Genomic DNA, 26,016 nt, shown 5'->3' on the forward strand with positions numbered 1-26,016 from the left:
TTTCCTTGGCCCATCCGGACACCACGTGGGGCTGGCCGCTGTGGGCTGCTGTGAGGGGTGGACACAGACCTCTGAGAGTCCGCCACCCCCCCATGCCGGTCTCTGGGGGACCCAAGTGGGAGGTAGCCTTGCTTTCTCGAAACAACGAAGACACAGATGTTCTGCCTATAAAATTCCTGCTCACTGTTAAGAATCTAAAAACACATAAAAACAGGAGAAAAGTAGACCAAAGCTCCCTCCCAGTCCAAGGAGTAGAGAAGGTGCCGGGAAGCCCTGTTCAAAGGCCGTGCCGTCGTCACAGCTTGGTCTTTCCTGTGGGAACAGAGGACAGGAGAGAAACTGGTACTAGGAAGTGAGGTGAACGAGCTGGTTTCTTCCCTTTCCAAAGTTGCTTTGAACATATTTCAAACATCTTTTGCAGTTTAAATTCTTTGTCCTTTAAAATCTTATTTGGCACTTGGAAAGTAGAGGGACTTTAATTATCAGCGTCAATGGGAGACGCTGTCCTGTTCCCAAACAGAAATGATCCCTGACCTAACCTTCCTACGGCAACGGGAAAGCTGGCAAAGCCGGGGCTGACAAGGAAAGCGACTCCAGCTTCCAAAAAGACACCGGCACTGCCGAAACCTGGGACCACCTGTGTCGATGCGGGCCTCGGGGAAGACCTGGCGTCTGCGGAGACCTGGGGCCTCCCCTCCAGGAGTGGGCTGCTTCCAAAATTCAGAGGGGGTAGACACACATGGAAAACATTTTCCAAACACCTGGATGTTTTCTTGCAAGCAGAGTCTAGCAAGGGGAAAAAATCTGGCAGTCTGTGGCCATACCCACAGGATGTGGGCTTCCGTGGGACTCAGCGGGCACCAGCTCGCCGTGGTGTGAGAAGTGTGTCTTGTCGTTGACTCTCTTCTGGGTGTCTCACGTTCTTGAGCCACCCTGGGGCCCGTAGCTGTCCTCAGAAGGGTCAAATCCGTTGCTGTTTTCAGATGGGAAGTGCCAGGGTCCAGATAGGCGGTCAAGAAGGATGGGGCCGCACAGTGTGCAGACTCCGCCTCCCCGCAGGCCTGCACTTGCTGTGCCGAAGCGAATCCTCCCGAAGGCGCGTCCCCTGCCCCATGGAGAAGTCCTGAAGCAGTGAAGGAGGGGGGCTCGGCTTCCTTTGGAGGGCGTTCTGCCCAGCATCTGGGGAGGCTCCATCCCATATCTGCTCTGAGAGATCCAGGTTCCCTCCTCCTGATGCCCAGCAGGGCCTGACCCTGAACAGAAACCCAAGGTCACTCCTGGGACCGCCTAAGGGCCAGAGAAGTGAGAAACAAATTTCCTTGCACAGGGAGGTGAGTGCAGCTGGGGACAGGTGTGGGGGCTGCAGACCTGATCAGAACGTTGCCCGTGATGATGACAATGACAAGGAAAATGTTGAAGTCTCCACAAAGGGAGCATCTGGAGGTAAAGGTGCCCACTTCTGCCCTCCACACCAACCCCTACAACAGATCTTGGTCCCAGGGAGAGCCACGCACAGAACCTTCTGGAAGCAGGCAGACTGCCTGGGCTGTCTTGGGAGCTCCGGTCTGTTACAGTAGTTAGTTACTGTCACCGTGATCACCATTACCTCACCAGCACTGTTACTGCTGCCACATTGTTTCTTCAGACCAGAGGTTCCCACAAACTATCATGCCAATTAGATAGACCTGAGCTAGCGGATTCCAAAACCAGTGTTTTCACATAAATCGACCCCATAAACCGCTGAACAGGTGTCTACAATGACAAATGTTCCGCTAATCACAAAGCCTTCAAGGAGAGTCCCTGGGTGGGACAGGGTTCCGAAAGTCCAGAGAACAGGACTCAGCCCCTGGCCAACAACCTATTCCCAGAGCTGTGAAACAGCCCGCAGTCTCCCTCGTGGCTGTTAGTGCATAGACGTCATGGCTGCTCTGAGGACCGCGTGAATACTGGACGTTTCTGGGCTTCAGGAGAGTCCGTGCTTGTTCTGATAGCTGGAGTCCCCAGATCTGAAAAAGGGGGCCTGAGTCCATCTCAGAGAACATCCGATGTTATCTTGTGGTCTCAGAAATCCTCCTCGACTTGGCTTCTGTTCCCAGAAGACAGAAGCAGGGACTAGGATCCAGGCACCCACAGTTTCCTGGGTGGTTTCCGAAGAGGGAATCAGTGCGGCAGGATAGGGCAGAAGAAAGTAGACAATGAGAGATTTCTGCTAGAGATTAGCTTCGGAATAAATCCCACTAACCGCATTCCATCTTGAAGGAAGAGGGATGGCCTTTTGTAACTCAGGTCAGTCACCTATTGGCTATGAGATCACCGGCAGGCCCCAGGGACACAATGTACCCGAGGAGGTGGCTCCGTGGGCTGAACGAAAATCTCCGGAGAAGGGGCAGCTGTGAGTCACTAGCAGCACAGGTGTGGGGTGGGGACGCACCCTCTTGCCCTCCCAAACCCGCCTGAGGCCCTGGACGCTACCTGGTACCCTCCTGTTACCCTCCACAAACAGTTTAGTACTCAGGCAAGTCCCCTCGTTCGCTCACGTTCCCCCTTTCTCATCCTTTATCGATAGGGAATTAATTCTCAAGGTGATGACCCCTGACCACCAGCAAGAGTCACCCAAGAACATATGAGAAGCACAGGTTTTAGGTCCCTCCCAGACCCACTGAACTAACAATGCTGGGGGCAAGAACAGCAATCTCGGTTCTAAAAAGCCTTCCAGGGGCCCCTGGGTGGCTCAGTGGATTAAGCCGCTGCCTTCAGCTCAGGTCATGATCTCAGGGTCCTGGGAGCAAGCCCCGCATCGGGCTCTCTGCTCAGCGGGGAGCCTGCTTCCTCCTCTCTCTCTGTCTGCCTCTCTGCCTACTTGTGATCTCTGTCTGTCAAATAAATAAATAAAATCTTTAAAAAAATAAAATAAAATAAAAAGCCTTCCAGGAGGTCCTAGGACATGCTAACGTCTGAAGACCAGTGCCCTGGGGAATGGAGGTATGCAGAAAATATTGTCATTGCCATTGTCACTGGGTGAATGAGGGCAGATTTCCCTGTGCTCTCTGCGGTTACTGGCTTCTCCGCCCAGCCTCGGCCTCACTCCGCCCCCCTCTCGGCCAGCAGGTGTTCCTAGGACCCAGGGTTGGCACGGACAATTTGGCCATCCACTTGGCTTTCAGTGGCCTCAGTCTCTGACCTTTGTGTTTTCCACCTGGGTCCAAATTCAAGGTGTTTTATTTGGCAGACTTTCTCCTCAACCGGAATTTGGTCAGGCTCCTCTGATCCCCCTTCTCAACCAGGCCTGGACCTCGGCCAGCCTTTACCAAGACTCCTCCTGAGCCAGTGCACCCTTCTGCCCTTGGTATGTCATCTTCATGGTGTTCTGTCCACTCCCCTCTCTCTGCCTGTGGCTGTAAGTCCCCACGTGTCCCTGCTGTATTCAGAGATGAGATCAGTCTGGTTCCCCTGCTGCCATTCCTGGTCTCTGTTGCAATAACCTTAAATAAAGTCTTCTTTACTGTTTTAACAAGTCAAAACAATCTCCCTTTAGCATGTCTTCCCAAAGACTCCGGCGTACAATGTGGTTTGGAGGCAAAGGGAAGTCTGATTTTCTCTTCTCCCTTCACCACCCCTCCGGTCCACTCATCCATCTGACTACAGAGCTTTCTCTCGCCCTTTCAAGTGTCAGGTCAGAAACGTTATTTTCTTTGGATCTGGGACTTTTCCTGATAGAGATTCTGCCCCCTTAGATAGTAAGCCAGTAGATAGTAAGCTGGTGGATAGTAAGCTTTATGAGACAAAGGGAAGAATTCATAAGACGTGCAAAGTACAGATGATTAATGAGCAAATTGATGGTGAGATGGGAAAAATACACAAATTGTGTTAAATAGAGATACTAAGGACATTAGTACCTTGGAAAATACATTAAAGACAGATGGAATCAAGCATTATATGCTCGAGCAAGCGGGTGAGTGTTACTTAGAAAGGTGCGTGGTAATCCAAAGTCAGTGACATTCAGCAGGGCAATTTTTCTGTTCCCTTATTAGGGAAAACTGAATTTCAAACTGTGACTTCCCACCAAAGAAGGGAAAATCACTTATGACTTTAATAGTCTACTTAAAATTCTAATATAAAATTAAATAAAATACATTTTAACCAGTCACTATGTTCTAAGAGTTCCAAGGGTCTCTGGCCTTCAACATCGAGTCCTAATTTGCAGTTCGGGGAGAATCCATGCCCTCTGTCTGCCACCACGTCCTCCTGACCTTAGCTGTTTATGCCGGTACATTTTGGCAAACCGTATCTCCAAACCCTAGGCAAAATGTGAACTAACTTTAAACTCTCTATTTCTACTTGTCCTCTCTCAGTGGAAGAGAGAATGGGTAGTTGATGTGCACCTGACATTAGCTACCCAGAGTAGACGGCCCAGGGAAAAAAGCCTGTGTCAGATGCTCCCTAATGGGATTTTTTTTTAAAAGATTTTTTTTTTAAATTTATTTGACAGATCACAAAGTAGGCAGAGAAGCAGGCAGAGAGAGAGAGAGGAGGAGGCAGGCTCCCTGCTGAGCAGAGAGCCCGATGTGAGGCTTGATCCCAGGGGGATCACCACCCCAGCCAAAGGCAGAGGCTTTCACCACTGAGCCACCCAGGTGCCCCCATCCTGTGTTTTAAGAGGTTCCCTCAGGGCGGGGACAGAAATAGCACAAATGTGAGGGTGAAAGTCTTACCATGGAGTTTTGGGTCCCATGGGGCTGTGGCTCACTCTGCCCTTTACAGCTCCACCAATCAGGCCACCCAATATCTACAACTCCCTCTATGCAAAAAAGGAACAAACTTGGAACACTATATGCCACCAATTAAGATTGTCTTTCTCAATTTTTTGGTCAAATTCAACTATCCTATACGGTAAGCTTGATCCAGAATTTTCTGTCCAGTCAAAAACTCAGATTGCTATCTATTTAGACTATAAGCTTCTCTAGAAACAAATATCAGATTACAACTAGAGTTTTATCTTTGGACTAGCTAGCTTATCGATAGGTTAAAGGAATTTCTAGTAAAAACTCTTAATCACATCAAATTATGATTTTCAGTAGTATGTTCCACTTAGAATGCCGAGACTGCCACCATTAGATAGGAAAGGGCTCCTGCTTGAGCTTAAACAGCAGACACTTGATGGATACGTGTGTGAGGAGGGAACGAATGATGCAAAGTCATCTAGAGTGAGTCCCCAGGTTCCGGACTGTGGTGCTAACAAGGAGAAAAGCCACAAGAGGAAGGACTGGGTGAGTTCAAGGTGGAAATGTCTTATCAGCAGCTGTGTATAATCCTGTGCAGTGCTAAAGAGGTCTGTGTGAGAAGGATACTTAGAAGTTATCAGCCTATGGTGGATAGTCTGAAGATGTGGGTTATGGAATCACAGGAATATTCTCTCAGACAAAGGTAGGACAATGAAAGATAGAACCTAGAAAATATCAAGTAAAAGGGTGATTCTCTAGGTGCCTGCCTGGCTCAGTCAGTGGAGCGTTACTCTTGGTCTAGGGGTTGGGAGTTCCAGCCTTACCTTGGGTGTAGAGAATACTTAAAATCTTAAAAAAAAAAAAAAAAAAAGAGTGGGGGCGCCTGGGTGACTCCATTGGTTAAGCACGGAACTCTGGGTCTGGGTTCAGGTCATGCTTCCGTGCCCCCCATGGGGCACCCCACTCAGTGCGCAGCCTGCTTGACATTCCTTCTCTCTCCGCTCCCCGCCTGCTTACGCACAGGCATTGTCTCTCTCTTTCTAAAAACGAACTAAATAAATAGAATCGCTCTACAAAAGTAAAATCCTAACCTTTGGGACTCCAAATCGTGACCAAAGATAGGACCACAAAGGGGATATAGGGGAAGAGCTTGGGTTCGAGTTTGTTTTCTTAACCAGGTCTCCATTATCCCTAATTTATTGTGACAGAGACATCTTGGCCTCCGCTAAGCCATCAGCTCCCCAGGAGGCAAAGGACCGCGGCGGGAGACCGGAAGGGCTGTCCCTAGACCGCTCTGTGGCTTTTGCACGAAGTGACCGGCGTTGGGTGGGATTCGAATCTGCCTGAGACTGGAGACTGGAGCCCTCACCCAGCGCTCTGGGCCGCTAACGCCCATGAGCTCAAAAGGGGGGGGGGGGGAAGGAAGAGGAAGAGGGAGGAGGAGGAAGAAGAAGAAAGAAAGAAAAAACCCCGCAAATTCCTTCGGAGCTCTTGCAGTGTTGCGGAGACACAAAGGCCAAACGCGGAAGGAGTTTGCGCGCGTCCAGACCGCCTTTCCCCGGGGCCTCCCAGCGGCAGCCGTGAGAGTCAGACTCGTGTGCTTGGACCTGCGCTTGACCCCACCGAGTGGACACCACGTGCCGGTCCCACCCGACGCCCGCCCGGAGCGGAGTGACCCGCACGGACGGAGACCACAGCTCTGTCCTGCAGCCCGAGGGTCCCCTGCCGGCCGCGCCGCGGAGCACACCGGTGGGCAGCGCGGGGGAGCCCGCGAGTACGGTCGGCCGCGCGCTGGGTGAGTCCCCGGCTCCAGCCCAGCTCCGGGCTCCCGGCGCCCCGCCTCAACCCGCCTCGCCCCGTCGCCCGCTCACGCCCCGCACCCCGCCGCCCGGCGCCTCCAGGCGTCCCGCCCGCAGACCCCCGAGTCCAGGCCCCTCCCACCCCGGGCCAGACACCGCCCCTCCCGCCGGCGCGCCGTGCGACCGGCTTCGCTGCGCCACGCAAGCAGCGCCCGCGGTGCGACCTCGGGAAGGGGGTGTGGGTCTGCGGCCTCGGGGACCCGGTGAGGGTCATTGCTGGGGGTGCGACCTCGGGGAGGGGCTGCAGTCACCACGGGGGTGAGACCTCGGGGAGGGGGTTCGGGTCACGGGAGGGGGTACGACCTCGGGGGGGTGTGGGTCACCGCGGGGGAGGCGACCTCGGGGAAGGTTTGCCGGTCACCGCGGGAGGGGTGCGACCTCCCGGGCGCGCGGGTCCCCGGGGGTGTGCGGCCGGGGGTGGAGCGAGAGACCTTCCATCCTTCGCGAGCTCGGGTGCGGAACCGTCCGGGTCTGAAAACCGAGCCCGAGGGGAGCAGACGTGGGCGAGGGGCGGGAAACCAGCCGCAAATGGCTCTTTGGCGTCGCTGGATGTTTCCAAGGTTCCCGCGTGCCCCGCCGCCCAGGCCACCCCCGCGCTTGTCCTGAGAGGCTCCCCCGGGGCAGCTGCTCCCGCGAGGGCCGGGCGGACTCCCGCTGGGGGCTCCGCGCCCGGACGGCGCCCTCGGGCCGCGCAGACCTGGAGCTTTCGGCGCCTCTTCCCCTCACGGGGCTGCGCGGGACCGGCCCTTCACGCCGAGCCCGGACGTGCTCTTTAAATCACAGGTTTTCCTTCTAGGCCTTTTCCACCCGCGGCACAGCCTCGACTTCCCGTTGCGCTTTTCCTCGGATGAGAGCAAAGTGCTGTCCGCCGCGGACGGCGCCCCAGACGTCGCCTCCCGCCCGTCCTGCGCCCGGCGCGCCCCTCGGAAAGGAAGCGGCTCCCGGCAGGCGGCGAGTTTCGGGAACCGCCGGAGCCTCCGGAGCGTAGGTTCCCTTTTCCACCGAGTCCAAGCGCAGTGAGGCCGCTCCAGCCGCGCGCGCCTCGCAGGTGGCTCTATGGCTTAGCTGGTTAAAGCGCCTGTCTCGTAAACAGGAGATCCTGGGTTCGACTCCCAGTAGGGCCTGGCGTTTTCTCGGGAGCTCTCGCCCCGGAAACCATTTTACGTGGGCGCAATCCCTTGCCTCAGACCCCCTGATCCGCAACGATTCTCTCCAAACGCACCGCCGCGCCGCCCAGGCGCGTGTCTTAGGAGCCGTTCGGCTGCCGCTTCTCTAGTTCCTTCCTCCTGAAAAGAAGTCGATTCTAACGCGCCAACAATTCAACAATTCAGATGCAAACCGCGGCCCAAGAACCGGGCCTGTGACCTGAGCCGCCGTCCCCTCGCGCACACGTTCTACGTTACCGGGTTTCGAGCGCCCACAGCCTGCTACAGAGTAAAGCACGCGGCGTGCGGGCATGTGTAACCTCCCTAGGTTCCAGCAGTCTCCGGCTCTGGAATGATTTCACACAGTAGGAGAAATTAATGAATGCTGAAGCCACGATTCCCCACAAAAAAGAAAGATATTTGCCGGGGCATGCTTCCCATTTTGAGGAAAAGGAAAAGTAATTATGATCCCTTGTTAGTCCTCCAAAGGAAACTTTAGGAATAATGATCAGCTGGAAGTAGTATGTCCTGGACACAGTCCCAGTGAGATGACAAAGTTGCTGTGGGAAAAGAGCAGGTCGGAGAATTATTTTTTTTTTAACTTAATTTTTTTTTCATTATGTTGAGTTAGCCAACATATAGTACATCTTTAGTTTTTGATGTAGTGTTCAACAAGTCACCATTTGCGTATAACACCTGGTGTTCATCACACGTGCCCTCCTGAATACCCATCACCTGGTTACCCCCCACCCCAACCCACTCCCCTCTGTAACCCGCACTTTGGTCCCTGCAATCCAGAGTCTTATGGTTTCTCTCTCTTTCTCTCTCTGATTTCTTCCCACTCAGTTTCCCCTCCCTTCCCCTATTCCTTATGTTCCACGTATGAGTGAAACCATGTGATGATTGTTTTTTTCTGCTTGACTTATTTCACTCAGCATAATCCTCTCCGGTTCCATCTGTGTCAATGCAAAGGGTGGGGATTCGTCCTCTCTGATGGTTGAGGAATGTTCCATTGTATGACCCACACCTTCTTTATCCATTCGTCTGTTAAGGGACATCTGGTCTCCTTCCATAGTATGGCTCTTGTGGACATTGCTGCTGTGAATATTGGGGTACAGGTACCCCCTTCTGATCAGTATATTTGTATCTTTTTTTTTTTTTACAGAAGATTTTATTTATTTACTTGACAGAGAGAGATCACAAGTAGACAGAGAGGCAGGCAGAGAGAGAGAGGGAAGCAGGCTCTCTGCCAAGCAGAGAGCCCGATGAGGGACTCGATCCCAGGACCCAATGCGGGACTCGATGCGGGACTCAATCCCAGGACCCTGAGATCATGACCTGAGCCGAAGGCAGCGGCTTAACCCACTGAGCCACCCAGGCACCCAGTATATTTGTGTCTTTGGGGTAAATACCCAGTAGTGCAATTGGTGGGTCATAGGGTAGCTCTATTTTCAATGTCTTGAGGAACCTCCACACTTTTAGGTTGGAGAATTCTGCCAGTTACCAGGGTGGCTTAGTTTCAGCCCTGGGGATTTATAGAACCTCAGTGCCTTCTTGTCTCCCATCCTTCCATCCATTAATCCAGCAACACTCACCGCTGATCTCTTATATGGCGGGCTTGCTTGCTTGCTTCCCTTTTCCCCGTCCCCTCCTTTCTGTTTAGTTGCAAGGTTTTTTCCGCTCGTGATGAGAACTTTTAAGATTTACCCTCTTAGCTACTCTCAAATATATAAAACAGTACTGTTAAGTGTGGTCACCATGGTGTATGTGACATCCCCAGGACACATTTATCTCATAACTGGAAGTTTATACCTTTTGTCCGCCTTTACGCACTTCGCCCCATCCCCTGTCCGTAGCTCTGGTAAACGCCCAGGCATATTTCCAAGAGCAGGAAATACAGCAGTGAACCCAGCTAACAGAAATCATTGCCGTCCTGGATCGTACATTCCCCTAGCATGATACAGAAAATAAAGACATGAATATGCAAAATCATAAGTATATGAGATACTGATGAAGTCTATGGAGAAAGTTAAGCAAGAAGATAATAAAGGGAGTATGTAGGATGGGGCAGGGTCATCAGAGAACGTTATCCTGTCTCTTGGAGAATATCATGGGCAAACGTTTCAAAATTGTTTTTTTAATATTTTAATAAGACATAGTCGTGAAGTGGCTACTGTATTACTCTAAGGACCATACACAGCAGGACTAAACAATCAGCAAAGTGTTCCCCAGCTATGCCCGGACCTCACCTCTGTTCGTTTTGATTAGGACGTCATTGACCTGGGTCACGGTCTGTGTTCAACCTCAGCAGCTCCACCGGACAGCCAGGAGACTTCTGGCAAATTGCTTCAGCTCAATGGGCATCACTGTCGTCAAACGAGAGACAGAAATTGCAATAGGTGTGCCTGATAGTTTACAGGGGCGCACAACATATTTTACAAGGGTGTCTGCACATAAATGAGCAATCAGTAAGATCTACTCTCATGCTGCCTATTATTATTACTGTTGTTGTTGTTGTTAATTGACTGGGTGTCAGGTGTTTATCCACTGCCATAGCCCTCTGAGGTATTGTCCTAAATTTATAGACCAAGGTTCCAAGCACGTTGTGGGTTGAATTGTGTTCCCCAAAATATAGGTTCAAGTCCTAACCACTAGTACCTGTGAATGTGACCTTATTTGAAGATAGGGCTTTTGCAGATGTATTCAAGTCATGATGAGGCCATAACAGATTAGGGTGGGCCATAATCCAGGGACTGGTGTCTTTGGAAGAGGACAGAAAAGGAGTTTTGGACTCAGTGACTCAGACACACCGGGAAGAAGGCCGTGTGAAGACAGAGGCAGAGTTGTCTGTTATTTGACCACAAAGGAGCACCAAGGATTGTCAGAACCCTCAGCAGCTGGAAGAGGCACAGAAGTGTTTTTCCCTAGAACCTTAAGAGCAAGCATGGCCCTGCCCACAGCGTGATTTTAAACTCTGACCTCCAGAACGATGAGAGAATAATTTTCTGTTGTTTTACGTCACCCAGTTTGTACTAATTTGTTATGACAGCTCTAGGAAACTGATACAAAGCATTGAAACAAAATGAATGGTTTATACTAGCAAAGAAATAAAATCTCTAATGTCTCCTAAATTAATAGATAATCCATGGGACATTCACACTTCACTTTAAATTTTCAGAGTATCTTCCACTTACCTAGTTGTCTTACAGTAATACAGTTTCTTCCCCCTTTCTGGGTTTTGTTTTTTTTTTTTCAGGACTCCACACCCATCCTCCCACTGGTTTATCCATGTGACCTTTTCCATTGACTTGACCTTGACTATTTAGAGACATCTCATAGAATAGATGATCAGCTACACCAATAACTAAGGAATGGGAGGGACAGGCAGAAAACTCCAAACCCCTTAACTCAGTGACCACTCTGCTTTGTTATGACTACTCAAGACCCCCCTTTTCCAAGGGTCAGGCTAAGGCAGACTTTATCCAAGGCTACATCTTTGTGTTGCTGTTTCCTGTCCCGCCTTCTGAGGATCACTCCCCCCATAAGTTACATACTCCTGTAGCTCTGTCTGAGAGTATGATATAAGGACCTAAGAAACTTGCTCTGGAATTTTTTTTTTCCTAATCCTTCATATTTGATCAATTGAACAAAGTTGTCCTATGGAAAAATTCAACCCAAAGCTTTAGATCTGAGGAGGGCATTCACATTGTGTACCAGATCCTGATAATGAGACCTTTTGAAAAGCCAAGGTTTTGGCATAGAACAGGAGGAGTATTAAGAAAATTGGTGGCTGACTGACCTTTATTGTTGCATCATTATAATTCTGTCTACAAATGAGAAAGGAATCAACAATCTTGAGAAAATATTAATAGAAGCTTCCAAAACTGAAATTCAAAGAGGAAAAAAAGTGAATGAAAAAGAACAGAATACCCAAGAAATATGGGGAAATCACAAAGGGTATAACATATGCTTAATGGGAAATGAGGAGATGAAAGAGAAAAGGGAACTGAGGAAATATTTGAAGCAATAGTTATTGAGAATTTCCCAAACTAATGATAGAAGCAAAGCACATTTCCAGGAAGCTCAGAGAACACCCAGCATGAGTGGAGCGAAATATTTAAAGTGTTAATAGAAAAGAACTACCCTAATCATGTGCCCAGTGAAGTTATCCTTCAAAAGTTAAGGTGCAATAAGGTCTTCCTCAAAAAAAAAATTTCTTGTGAGGTCATTTGTAGCCAGTAAAAAATTTAAAAACACAATATCTTTCATGAATATGTATGTAAAAATCCTCAACAAGATATTAGCCAATTGAATCTAGCAATGTGTAAAAAGAATTATACACCTAACCAATTGGGATTTATTCCTGGTGTGCAAGGCTGGTTCAATTTTGAAAAATCAATTAAGGCAATCCATCAGACCAACAGGCTAAAGACAAGAATCACATGATCATCTTAATAGATGCAGAGAAAGCGTTTGACAAAACCCAATACCCATTCATAATAAAAAGCTCTTAGCAAACTAGGAATAGAGGGGAATTCCTCAGCTTAATAAAGAGCATCTACAAGAAACCTACTACTAACATTATTGACGAGGAACTAAGATCTAAGATGCTTTCCTGCTCATATCAGGAACAAGGCAAGGATGCCAACTCTCGCCGTTCTTATTCAACATCATCCTGGAAATCCTAGCTACTGCCGTAAGATAGTAAAGGAAATAAAAGGTATACAAAGAAATAAAATTGTCTTTGTTCATACCTGATATGATTATCTACATAGAAATCCCAAAGTGCCAAAAAGAAAAACTCATGAAACTAATAATCAAACTATGGAAAGGATAAAGGATACAAAGTTAATATACAAAAGTCAATTGTGTCTTATATACCAGCAATGAACAAGTGGAATTTGAAGTTAAAAACACAATATCATTTATATCTCCAGTGAAAAAAAGAGAGAAATCTTATGTATAAACCCAACAAAATATGTACGGGATAGATGAGGTAAATTATAAAACTCTGATGTAAGAAAGAAAAGATCTAAATAAATAGATATTTCATATAAATGGATAAAATGCCTCAATATTATCAAGATGTCAGTTCCTCCCAGCCTGATCTATAGATTCAGTGCAACCCAATCAGAATTACAGAAAGTTGTTCACAAATATTCACAAAATGATTCTAAAGCTTATATGTAGACACAAAAGACTCAGAATAAACAGCACAAAACTGAAGAACAAAGTCAGAGGACTGTCACTATCTGAGCGCAGATTTACGCTAAAGTGACAATAATAAAGACAGTGTGGTGTTGGTTTTAAAAAAAGAAAGATAGATAAACAGATCAATGGAGCAGAAGAGAGCCCAGAGAGAGACCCACACATTCAACAGATTGTTGAGCAAAGGCGGGTCATGAAGCAGGCACAGTCCTTCAACAAGTGTTCCTGGAACCAATGGATGTCCACGTGCAAAAGAAAAAAACAGACAGGCAAAGAATCTAGACACAGGCCTTAGCCCTGTATAAAACTACACTCAAAATGGATCCTAGACCTATATTAAAATATAAAACCATGACATTCCGGAAAATAACACAGAGGAAAACATAGGTGACTCTGGGTTTACTGGTAACTTCTTAGACACAACACCAAAAACACGATTCATGGCAGGAAAACCTGATAAGCTAGAGTTCAGGAGAATTTAGAATTTCTGTTCTGCAAGACACGACTAAGAAAATGAGAAGACACGCCACAGACTGGGAGAACATATTTGCAAAAGACATATCTGAGAAAGGACGGCTGCCCAACATATGCAACGAACTCTTAAAACTCAACAATGAGAAAGGAAACAGCTCAATTTATGTGTATTTTTTCCCATCATGAGAACTGTGCTCTTTAATCCCTACCACCGCTTTACCCCACACTCCTACCGCCCCTCTGGTAACCATCAGTTTGTTCCCTAAAGTTAATAGTTTGTTTCTGGGTTTCTCTGTCTCTCCGTTTTCTCTGTTTGTTTGTTTGTTTTTTTTTTTCCTCTACTCATTTGTTTTGTTTCCTAAATTCCAAATATGAGGAAAGTCTTACAGTACTCGCAGGTCTGTGGCTGACTGACTACTGTCGCTTGGCCTGGTGCCCTCTAGCTGCACCCCTGCTGCAGGCGGCAGTTCCTCCTCCTCTCACCGCTGGCTCACAGCCCCACTGTAGGCAGAGACCACACCTTCTTGCGCGCCTCACGGGTCAGTGCACACTGGGCTGCTCCCATGATTTGGCTCTGGTTGGTAATGCTGCAAGTGTTTTTGTATTTCTTAGGTAAATACCCAGTAGTGTGATTCCTGGATCATAGGATAGTTTTATTTTTAGATTTCTGAGGAACCTCCGCAGTGTTCCACAATGACCGCACCAATCTGCGTCCCCACCAGCAGTGCACGAGGGGTCCCCTTTCTGCACATCCTCGCCAGCACTTGTTCTTTCTCGAGCTGTTGACGTTATCTGTACTGATGGGGCTCGGTGACCTCTCATGGTAGTTTTGACTTACATTTCCCCGATGACGAGTGATGTTGCGCATCTTGTCATGTGTCTGTTGGCCACGTGTCTGTCACCTTCGGAGCAATGTCTGTTCGTGTCTTCTGCCCGTTTTTGACCTGGGTTGTCTGTCTCTGGAGTTCTGTTGTATCAGCTCTGTATATATCTTGGACACTAACCCTTTATCAGATGTGTCATTTGCAAATATCTTCTCCCATTCAGTTGGTTGGCTCTAGCCAGAGGGGACGATTGCCAGGCCTTGAAATTCGGCTAAAATGTTGTTGGCCTGCCAGAACTGTGAACTTCCAAAGGGGATGTGGAAAGTCCATTCTGCAATGACTTAGGACAGTGACTCCTTCTCCCCCTTCAAGTGCATCCCTCTGAAGGGGGAAAGTCTACAATGGTTATCCTGGACCTGGCCCCCCGTCGCATTCTGGGGAGCAGAGACCTTGCGACTTTCACAGATCTCTAAGTGGACAGGAATTGTGCCCAGAATGGCTTCTACACAGAGCCTAACTCATGCCTGCTTGGGGGAATGTAGAAGCAGAGTTGGGGCTGAGGACGGAGCTGAGATGTGGGGGGATTGGGGGTGGCGTGAGCCTTGTTTCACGTGGGGGAGGCGTAGGTCTTTGGGAAGCAGGGGCAGATGAGGTTGGCGGTGATAGAGTCTCCCGCCCCTTCACCCCTCCCTGAGAGCTCCATTTCCGAGTCACCACAGCCTGGGAGTAGCTGTCTGGCACGGCAAAGGGGAGCTTGAGGATGTGGCTGAGGCAAGACCCCGGAGGCGGGAAGAGTGTCCCGGCTTCCCCAGGTGGGCTCAGAGTAATCACAGGGTCCCTGGAAGAAGGTGGGAGGAGGGTCCCCGTCAGAGAAGATGTGACAACAGGAGCAGAGGTGAGAGCGACAGGGTCCTGTCAGGAGCCAAGGACCATGGGCAGCCTCTAGAAGCTCCTGGAAAAGGCAAGAAGGAAGCCCCCCCCCCCCGGGGGCCTTTGGAAGGCAAGCAGCTCTGTCACCTCTCGGTTTGAGCCCCAGAGGGCCCATGCCCGCCTTCTGACCTCCGGGTCTGTAAGGTCATACACTGATGCTCTTTTAAGGGAGGAAGGCTGTGGTGGGTTTGTAGGGCAGCGGAGAGGCAGTCAATCCAGACTTCGATGCCAGTGTGCACGGCGACCTCAGCACTGAAAACTGCTGTGGCTCGCTGCTCCCCCAGGAAAACCTTGAAAGCTCGGGGAGGACCCTGGGAGCTGGCCCCGGGGCTGCGCAGCTGTCCCTTTGGGGAACTAGATCCGCGGGCCATCGTCCCCTCGGACCCGCCGACACACTTCTGCCCCAGACCAGGTGTGCCTCCGCGACAAAAGCCTCGTGCCTTCTCTGAGGCTCGAACTCAGGACCTTCAGATTATGAGACTGACGCGCTGCCTACTGCGCTAAGAAGGCACTGGCTCCCGCCGCCCCCAGCAGAACCCTTCCCGCCAGCCCGCTCCCGCTGACGCGCCACCTCTGCAAGGTCCCGCTTTTGTCCCAAGCCGCGCCCCCGAAGGAAGCGTGGGTGCCGGGCCCCCTGGGTGTCTGCTACCCGAGCCCCGACCCCTGATGGGATCCGGAGCTTATCCTCCATGACACCAGCAGGGGAGGGGGGCGTCCCACGTCGCCGGCCACCCCGCTCGCCGCCGGCAGACCCCGCGCTCGGCTCGGGCGCCTTGCGCACCGCTCAGCGTCACACGCGCGCGGGGTCCCGGGCCTGAGCCGCCTGCGCGCCGACCTCCAGGCCGCGACAAGGACCGGCGCCGCCCGCACTGCCCCCGACCAGCCGCGTCCCCGGCCGCAGCACCCCGACTCCCGCAGCGCGCGCCACGGCGGGAACGGGGGGCGGGAACCGTGCGACCCCCGCGGAGCGGGAAGAACACACCCGGGCCGAGGGCACGGCGCCCGGTAAGGCGGACGACGTCGTCACCTCCAGGATCGCGGTGCGAATCTCCCACGGGCCGTTCATTACTCCGGGGAGGACGGCGGCTGCCGGCTCTCGCCAAGAGACGGGGCGTCCTTTGACGAGCTCAGTCCTCTGTAAAATGGGTTAGCAGCTCGCCCGGCACTTCAGAGCCTGAGCCCTTGACACCAACGGTTCCCCGAATTCTCCCATACGAACATTGATAAAAAGCTTTACTGGGAAATGCTCTCAACCCCTTACAGGAACGGACGAAATCAATCTGCCACTCTTCTTCAGGGAAGTTTTTTTCTCATGTCACTTTGTAGATGGGGAAAGCGAGAGCCAGCCAGTCTCAGTGACTAGCCTAGGTCCTCAACCGTGCGGGGGACGGCTGGGACGCGATGGGTGGGGCTGGGGACACTCCCCGGGGGGCCTGTCCTGCGTCCAGCGGGACCGCACGGCCCACCCGGAAAGTACACGTCTGCAGGTTGCTTCCCCCGCGACTTCGCCCGGTGCGAGCGCAGGGACGCCCTCCAGGGCTGGACACGCCCTCGGTTTTGTACCCTCGGGCCTGGAGCCCCGATTCGGGGCTTTGCGGGCCCCCCGGGGAGAAAGTCCCACCCGTGCCGTTTGCGAGGGTCTCACCGCAGTGAATCCAGAGAAACACAGGAGAGAAAGAACTGGGGAGTCAGGGGAGCTCTCCTGTAGACTTAAAGTATCCAGAAGAACGTCTTGAGGGCAAGTGTGTGGTAGCGTGGCCGAGCGGTCTAAGGCGCTGGATTAAGGCTCCAGTCTCTTCGGGGGCGTGGGTTCGAATCCCACCGCTGCCAGCCTTTATGTTGCGAGTTAGACCTAAAGTCAAAAGGTTTTACAGAAATGAGTAAAGCCTTCATAAAGTTCGCAATTAACAAAAACGTGACAGCACATACACCTATAAATGTAACTAGTTCCACACCAACACCCCATTTGGGCTTCACCAGCCACATTTAACTATATAAATGGTGTTGCAATAAGTTATATCAGCATTTCAGAAAGGCGCAATATTAGAGAACTTTCTAAAAGCACAGTTGCTCAGTCAAATCATATTTGTGATGGTAATTTTGGTGTATCTTGGCTTAGTCTTCCCTAAATATTACTAATTTATCTTCCTGCAGCTCCAGGGAAGCAACTGTTTCCTTGACACCCTGACCAACATTGTACTAATGACAATTAATTGCCATTTATCTCCAGCTAAGCTCCAGATAGTGCCATAAGTTCCTTACATGTATTAAGTCATAGAATATTCTCAATATTACATAAGGAAGTTTATATTATTATTCCCGTTTCACAGAGGAGACTAAGGTTAGGACCAAGTAATCCATTGCCTGTAGGTGTAGGAATCAGGTTGTTGATACCTGCCATAGACTGAAACCACCCCCCCCCCAAGATATCTCTGTTCTAATTCCGGAAATCTGTAACTATTACCTTATATGGCCAAATACTGGAGGAGTCTTGGCAGAAGAGATTCAGTTAAGGATCTTGAATGGGGAATTTATCCTGTATGATTCAGGCTGACCTGAAATGTCATCACAAATGTCCTTGTGCCCTTTGTCCAAGAGAGAAGGGGAAAGGTATGTTGATACAGATGCAGAGACAAGCCAGGGACACTGGCAGCCACTAGAATCTGGAAAAAGCAAGGACACATTCTCCCCCACAGGCTCAATAGCCAATATGACCTTGTCAACACCTTGATTTCTCCCCAGTAATACTGACTTTTGGACTTCTGGCCTCTCAAACTATGAGGGAGGAAATACGGATTCTGCCACTTTGAGCCACAGGGCTTGTGGTAATTTGCTACAGGAGCCATAGGAAAGAACTCAACCTTGTTTGCTAATATGCAACATTCCTGCAAACAGTAGTTTTTGTTTGTTTGTTGGCCAGTCTGATAGGGAAAAGGGAGGATCCTACTGTAGTTTCACTTTTGAATTTTTCTTGAGAGTAAAGCTAATGATCTTTTCACACTTTATAGTACTCTCATAAATATTCCTCTTTCTTCTTTACAACACGGGGGCTTGAACTCAGAGCCCTGAGATCAATACCTGGGCTAAGGCCAAGAGCTAAGAACTTAACCAACTGAGTCAGGCAGGAACCCTGGTTCTCCCTCTTCATGAACTCAGTATTTATATCCTTAAGTTTTCCCCGCAAGTTGGAATTTTTCTTGCTGAGGTTTCTTTACTTATACTAAGAAAATTAACTCTTCATAACACAACTTACACATTTCCCCCATTTTTTCATTTGACTTTTTCACCTTGCTTATGTATTTTTCTAGAGGATGAGGGTATATCTAAGCAGAATATTGTCTAAATGTAGTGGGTTATGTCACTTTAATTGTCTCTGAATTTTTTCAAAAATTAGTTTTATACACCAAAGTTATAAAAATATCTGTCTCAGGGATGTTAGTAATTTGTGGTTTTATCCCTTCTTTTAAATTTTGTATCTATTTCAGTATATGTGCTGCGGAAGCGTGCACAAATTTGTATCTATTTCAAATGTATTTTATTGTTGCAGGTGATAGGCAGGGCGTGGTTTTCCTAGACAGCTACTCAGCACCATTATCTGAACACCCCATCGACATTTGTCTACTTCAGTGACAGCCTTTCTCATGGATGTATTTATCATTTCATATTCTCATGGATATATTTATCCCCCCACAGACTTGGATTTGCTTTTCTATATCTGTTACTATTATTGTTCCATCAATCCGGAGAATTCGTGCATCCGTTGGTGTCAAGGGCTCAGGCTCTGAAGTGCCGGGCGAGCTGCTAACCCATTTTACAGAGGACTGAGCTCGTCAAAGGACGCCCCGTCTCTTGGCGAGAGCCGGCAGCCGCCGTCCTCCCCGGAGTAATGAACGGCCCGTGGGAGATTCGCACCGCGATCCTGGAGGTGACGACGTCGTCCGCCTTACCGGGCGCTGTGCCCTCGGCCCGGGTGTGTTCTTCCCGCTCCGCGGGGGTCGCACGGTTCCCGCCCCCCGTTCCCGCCGTGGCGCGCGCTGCGGGAGTCGGGGTGCTGCGGCCGGGGACGCGGCTGGTCGGGGGCAGTGCGGGCGGCGCCGGTCCTTGTCGCGGCCTGGAGGTCGGCGCGCAGGCGGCTCAGGCCCGGGACCCCGCGCGCGTGTGACGCTGAGCGGTGCGCAAGGCGCCCGAGCCGAGCGCGGGGTCTGCCGGCGGCGAGCGGGGTGGCCGGCGACGTGGGACGCCCCCCTCCCCTGCTGGTGTCATGGAGGATAAGCTCCGGATCCCATCAGGGGTCGGGGCTCGGGTAGCAGACACCCAGGGGGCCCGGCACCCACGCTTCCTTCGGGGGCGCGGCTTGGGACAAAAGCGGGACCTTGCAGAGGTGGCGCGTCAGCGGGAGCGGGCTGGCGGGAAGGGTTCTGCTGGGGGCGGCGGGAGCCAGTGCCTTCTTAGCGCAGTAGGCAGCGCGTCAGTCTCATAATCTGAAGGTCCTGAGTTCGAGCCTCAGAGAAGGCACGAGGCTTTTGTCGGGGAGGCACACCTGGTCTGGGGCAGAAGTGTGTCGGCGGGTCCGAGGGGACGATGGCCCGCGGATCTAGTTCCCCAAAGGGACAGCTGCGCAGCCCCGGGGCCAGCTCCCAGGGTCCTCCCCGAGCTTTCAAGGTTTTCCTGGGGGAGCAGCGAGCCACAGCAGTTTTCAGTGCTGAGGTCGCCGTGCACACTGGCATCGAAGTCTGGATTGACTGCCTCTCCGCTGCCCTACAAACCCACCACAGCCTTCCTCCCTTAAAAGAGCATCAGTGTATGACCTTACAGACCCGGAGGTCAGAAGGCGGGCATGGGCCCTCTGGGGCTCAAACCGAGAGGTGACAGAGCTGCTTGCCTTCCAAAGGCCCCCGGGGGGGGGGGCTTCCTTCTTGCCTTTTCCAGGAGCTTCTAGAGGCTGCCCATGGTCCTTGGCTCCTGACAGGACCCTGTCGCTCTCACCTCTGCTCCTGTTGTCACATCTTCTCTGACGGGGACCCTCCTCCCACCTTCTTCCAGGGACCCTGTGATTACTCTGAGCCCACCTGGGGAAGCCGGGACACTCTTCCCGCCTCCGGGGTCTTGCCTCAGCCACATCCTCAAGCTCCCCTTTGCCGTGCCAGACAGCTACTCCCAGGCTGTGGTGACTCGGAAATGGAGCTCTCAGGGAGGGGTGAAGGGGCGGGAGACTCTATCACCGCCAACCTCATCTGCCCCTGCTTCCCAAAGACCTACGCCTCCCCCACGTGAAACAAGGCTCACGCCACCCCAATCCCCCCACATCTCAGCTCCGTTCAGCCCCAACTCTGCTTCTACATTCCCCCAAGCAGGCATGAGTTAGGCTCTGTGTAGAAGCCATTCTGGGCACAATTCCTGTCCACTTAGAGATCTGTGAAAGTCGCAAGGTCTCTGCTCCCCAGAATGCGACGGGGGGCCAGGTCCAGGATAACCATTGTAGACTTTCCCCCTTCAGAGGGATGCACTTGAAGGGGGAGAAGGAGTCACTGTCCTAAGTCATTGCAGAATGGACTTTCCACATCCCCTTTGGAAGTTCACAGTTCTGGCAGGCCAACAACATTTTAGCCGAATTTCAAGGCCTGGCAATCGTCCCCTCTGGCTAGAGCCAACCAACTGAATGGGAGAAGATATTTGCAAATGACACATCTGATAAAGGGTTAGTGTCCAAGATATATACAGAGCTGATACAACAGAACCCCAGAGACAGACAACCCAGGTCAAAAACGGGCAGAAGACACGAACAGACATTGCTCCGAAGGTGACAGACACGTGGCCAACAGACACATGACAAGATGCGCAACATCACTCGTCATTGGGGAAATGTAAGTCAAAACTACCATGAGAGGTCACCGAGCCCCATCAGTACAGATAACGTCAACAGCTCGAGAAAGAACAAGTGCTGGCGAGGATGTGCAGAAAGGGGACCCCTCGTGCACTGCTGGTGGGGACGCAGATTGGTGCGGTCATTGTGGAACACTGCGGAGGTTCCTCAGAAATCTAAAAATAAAACTATCCTATGATCCAGGAATCACACTACTGGGTATTTACCTAAGAAATACAAAAACACTTGCAGCATTACCAACCAGAGCCAAATCATGGGAGCAGCCCAGTGTGCACTGACCCGTGAGGCGCGCAAGAAGGTGTGGTCTCTGCCTACAGTGGGGCTGTGAGCCAGCGGTGAGAGGAGGAGGAACTGCCGCCTGCAGCAGGGGTGCAGCTAGAGGGCACCAGGCCAAGCGACAGTAGTCAGTCAGCCACAGACCTGCGAGTACTGTAAGACTTTCCTCATATTTGGAATTTAGGAAACAAAACAAATGAGTAGAGGAAAAAAAAAAACAAACAAACAAACAGAGAAAACGGAGAGACAGAGAAACCCAGAAACAAACTATTAACTTTAGGGAACAAACTGATGGTTACCAGAGGGGCGGTAGGAGTGTGGGGTAAAGCGGTGGTAGGGATTAAAGAGCACAGTTCTCATGATGGGAAAAAATACACATAAATTGAGCTGTTTCCTTTCTCATTGTTGAGTTTTAAGAGTTCTTTGCATATGTTGGGCAGCCGTCCTTTCTCAGATATGTCTTTTGCAAATATGTTCTCCCAGTCTGTGGCGTGTCTTCTCATTTTCTTAGTCGTGTCTTGCAGGACAGAAATTCTAAATTCTCCTGAACTCTTGCTTATCAGGTTTTCCTGCCATGAATCGTGTTTTTGGTGTTGTGTCTAAGAAGTTACCACTAAACCCAAAGTCACCTATGTTTTCCTCTGCGTTACTTTCTAGGATTTTATGGTTTTACATTTTAATATAGATCTAGGATCCATTTGAGTGTAATTTTGTACAGGGTGTATGTATGATCTAGGGTGCCGGAGTGGTTCAGCCAGTTAAGCATCTGCCTTCAGCTCAGGTCATGACCCTAGGGCCCTGGGATTCAGTCCCACATGGGGCTCTCAGCTCAGCCCGGAGTCTGCTTCTGCCTCTGCTACTCCCCCTGCTGTGCATTCTTGGCAATGGAATGCTCTCTCGCGCGCGCGGTCAAATAAAGCAAAATCTTTTTTTAAATAGGCAAGAGTAGGCGCTCCTGGGTGGCTCAGTTGTTAAGTGTCTTCCTTCATTCAGGTCATGAACCTGGGGTCCCTGGATCGAGCCCCGCAGGCTTCCTGCTCATCTGGGAGTCTGCTTCTCTCTCTCCCACTCGGTGTGCTTGTGCTTTCTCTCTCTCTTTTTGTCAGAGAAATAAAATCATTTTTTTTTTTTTTTAAGGCAGCGGTATCAGGTCTGTGTCTAGGTTCTTTGCGCTTTGGTTTCCGCGTGCGCACACGCAGTGGTTGGGCGCGGGGCGTCCGAGAGTCGGCTCCGTGCCCCGCCTTTGCTCAGCGGCCAGTTCACTGTGCGGGTCTCTCTCTGGGCGCTCTATTCTGCTCCACTGAGCGGTGTTTGTTTGTTTGTTTGTTTGTTTGTTTGTTTTAAACCACCACCTCACTGCCTTTATTACTGCGCTTTATGGTAAATCTGCGGTCGAGTAGGGACGTCCTCCAACTTTGTTTCTCAGTTTCGTGCGGTTCGTTCAGAGTCACTGTGTCTGCACGGAGCCGCCTGTGAGTGTCCGCGGAATGGCTGCGTTCCGGTTCGGTCGCACTCTGTCGAGTCTCCGGTGTGCGGTTGGCTGCGGGCTGGTGGAGGGCCGGGAGCTGTGTCCGGCTCTGCAGGAGCAAGTCAGAGGGGACCCCACCCATCCCCCCACCCATCCCCGCGTCCTCCCCACCCGAGCTGGAGCGCCGCTGGAGTCCCCGTTGTGCGTGCGGACGTATGTGTGAGAGAGACGGAGGGACACGGTCCCACAGCTTAGGGCGGGGATCCGTTTGAATTTGGCGAGGGTCTTCGCATCCTCCCGGGAGGAGAGGACAGGTCCCGGCAGCCCCAAGCCCACAGCGCGGTCTGGGCGGGTCCCGGGGGTCTCCTCCCGCCGCCAGTCCCGCCCGGCGGCCCCGACCCCTCCGCGCGCCACCTGTGGCTGGGATTAAGGGGCCACCTGTGGACCCTCAGACCCCCGAGTCCCAGGCCCCTCCCGCCGGCGAACGGCGCGATCGGGTGTCCCCCGCAAGCCCCGCTCTTTGCGCCTTGGGTACGACCTGGTGGAGGTGATTCGGGTCACGGCGTGGGGTGCGGCCTCGGGGAAGGGGTGCGGGCCACCCAGGAGGGCAGCGACCTCAGAGGATGGTGTTAGAGGGGAGGAGGCGTCACCTCCGGGAGCTGATGGCGCGTTGCCCTCGATGTGAAGCCTTGGTGGTGCCCGAGTGGGCAGGGCAGTGGTCCGCAGGGACGACATAGCTCCCCTCCCTAAGAGGGTCGTATCTGGACCCAGGAAACCCCTTGGGGTGGACGTGCCGGGCCCCCTCCCCCTCATCCGCCTCATCCTCCCGCCCCCGGCCCCCAGCCCTCCACTGCGGGTGTGACACTGCGGCGTGACTGACTCCGCGGAGGTCCGCACCCCGCACCCTCTTCTCGGCCCCCGACCCCCGGCCGAGTCACTGCTTGTGGGGCGGAAGTGCGCCCCAATCCCGCGGCCCCAGAGTCTTGCCCGAAGCCCCCTTTTGAGAGCCCGTAGCTTCGGACATGGGAGAGCCGCGCCCGCGTTCCGAGGGACGGGCGCAACCCCAGCGCGGCGAGCTCCGGGAGGACTTCATCCCAGCCGGGGACGGAAAGTGCGTGGCCTTGACTGTCCCCGAGGGTTATTCTTGGCTGAGTCAAGTGCCGGGAGCCCCAACACGCAAGTGGCGCCAATGGGGCTCCTGCTCAAGGAACTAAACGACGTTTGGGGGTTCGTGCGCTTTCTCGCAGGAACCGGCTCTGTGCGCGCTCCGGCGACTGTACTTCATCGAACAGCAAGGACAGACCTGGCACTACCGCAGGCGCGTGTGTGGGCTCCATGGCTTAGCTGGTTAAAGCGCCTGTCTTGTAAACAGGAGATCCTGGGTTCGACTCCCAGTGGGGCCTAGGCTTTTCCTCTTCTCCGAAAGCTGCTTCCCGCCACTAACCCCTTCTGCTCCTTATATAAATTCTGATCCAATCACTCCGAAGCAGTTGTGACTGCAAAACTCTCACTTTGAAGGAAAAGGGGTGTGTTTCTTTATGAGAACTGACAGAGGGGGAAACAGAAAGGAAAGGGACTTCCTGTGGATCCAGAGCTGAGAAATCCAGAAATCAGTAACTTCCTTTGTGATAACTTTGCTGAAGCTCCTCCCTGTCCTCACTTTTTGGAGGAGGGATAGAGGAAGACCAAGAAAAATGTTCCCAACGCTGAAAGCCTTTTTCTGAATTCCCATATAATTAATTAGTGATTTGAGAGAATCCAGCATGTTATGATTTATATATGGTTTTCCAAATACTACTAAATTATGAAATAGTAGTGTATAGTTTCTTATAGGTCTTCAGTCTTCAAAGAAGGGTTTTAGTCCCCAAGGAACTAAATAAGTTAGCCCCACTGGAAACTGAATTTTAATTCTGCAGTTAAAAGCATAGAATGATCCTATAATGCAGTGATTCCTAAGCTGGGTGTGCATTTAAATCACCTAGGGAGCTTGTTAAAATACAGTGTCTTGGGACTCATCCCCAGAAGTTTTAATTCTGGTTTGCTGAAGGACCCAGAAATGCATACTTTTAGCAAGTACTCTAAGTGATTTTGAAGCAAGTGAATTACCTTTGCAGAACTCCCCATTACAGACATAGCTGAACGAAAAGTGAGGTCAACAAATGCCCTTTGCACTTTTGTACTGATTCAGAAACATCTGCGTACCCTCCTATCATCAAATTAGAATTATTGGAAGTCTACGATATCCCAGGTGTTTGCAGATACACTCTCACTTAATCAACCCTGTCAAATATGCCTAATAATCAGCTCTTTGAAGATGAGGAAACAGGCTCAGTAATGTAATCAGACAGAGAGTAAGGTCAGAGCTCAATGTCAAACCCAAGCCTGTCTGTCTGATTGTAGAACCATGCCTTTCTTATGATACCTGTCTTCTGTTTTTACTAGGGTCAAGAATGAAGGCTTTGGCCACAGAGTCAAACAAAATTAAGCAACTTAGACTGATCTCAAACCTTAGTCTTATGGGTTTGGGGGCCTGAGATAACTTTGTTTTCCGTGAGAAAGTACTTGCCCAGAGAACACCTGACTCGTGTTTGAATCCTGGAAGAGGAAAATGTAAAATGAATCTTTGGAAATCTATGGGAAAAGTTCTCCATGAAGAATGAACAGGCCAAATGAACAAACTGAATTGTTCTTCTCTCTCTCCTGGGCTCTCTCTGCTTTTGCCTGGGACATCCTCTCCTCATTCCCTGATACTTTTGATAGAAACACAGTGTATCAGTCAGCCAGGGCTGCTGTAACAGAATATCACAAACCAGGTGGCTTACACAACAAGATCATCTTCTTACAGTTCTGGAGGCCAGAGGTCTAAGATAAAGGTGCGTTCAGAGCTGGTTTCCTGGTGAGGCCTTTCCTCTGCCTTGTAGGCCTCCACCTTCCTGCTGTGTCTACACGTGGCCTTTCAAGGAGAGAGAGACAGTGAGACAGCTCTGGTATCTCTTTCTCTTCCTATAAGCTCACCAGTCTTACTAAGTAAGGGCACTGACCTTAGGACCTCATTTAACCTTAATTCCTTAAAAGTCCTATCACAAAATATAGTCACGTTAAGGGTAAAGGGCTTCAACATAGGGGTTGAAAGGGGGAACACAATTCAGTCCGTAACAGGCAGGAGAGGGAGAATTGCACGACTCAGCTCTGAGTGACTGCTTCATCAGGACAGCATCTAATTAGCT

At 51.1% G+C, this 26,016-nt stretch overlaps 5 non-coding genes across 5 annotated transcripts; 4 read left to right on the forward strand and 1 right to left on the reverse strand.

Moving 5' to 3' along the window:
- Positions 1-7,630: 7,630 nt before the first annotated feature.
- TRNAT-CGU lies at positions 7,631-7,704 on the forward strand. Its single transcript has one exon. It is a non-coding gene; the product is annotated as a tRNA-Thr (tRNA).
- Positions 7,705-15,598: 7,894 nt separating this feature from the next.
- Positions 15,599-15,671, reverse strand: TRNAM-CAU. The gene has a single exon. It is a non-coding gene; the product is annotated as a tRNA-Met (tRNA).
- Positions 15,672-16,909: 1,238 nt separating this feature from the next.
- TRNAL-AAG lies at positions 16,910-16,991 on the forward strand. The gene has a single exon. It is a non-coding gene; the product is annotated as a tRNA-Leu (tRNA).
- A 2,612-nt stretch (positions 16,992-19,603) lies between these two features.
- Positions 19,604-19,676, forward strand: TRNAM-CAU. Its single transcript has one exon. It is a non-coding gene; the product is annotated as a tRNA-Met (tRNA).
- A 4,442-nt stretch (positions 19,677-24,118) lies between these two features.
- Positions 24,119-24,192, forward strand: TRNAT-UGU. The gene has a single exon. It is a non-coding gene; the product is annotated as a tRNA-Thr (tRNA).
- Positions 24,193-26,016: the final 1,824 nt, after the last annotated feature.

This window comes from Mustela putorius, unplaced genomic scaffold (genome assembly GCF_011764305.1).
Source record: "Mustela putorius furo isolate JIRA1106 unplaced genomic scaffold, ASM1176430v1.1 tig00537295_pilon_pilon_pilon, whole genome shotgun sequence".
NCBI classification, from domain to species: Eukaryota; Metazoa; Chordata; class Mammalia; order Carnivora; family Mustelidae; genus Mustela; species Mustela putorius.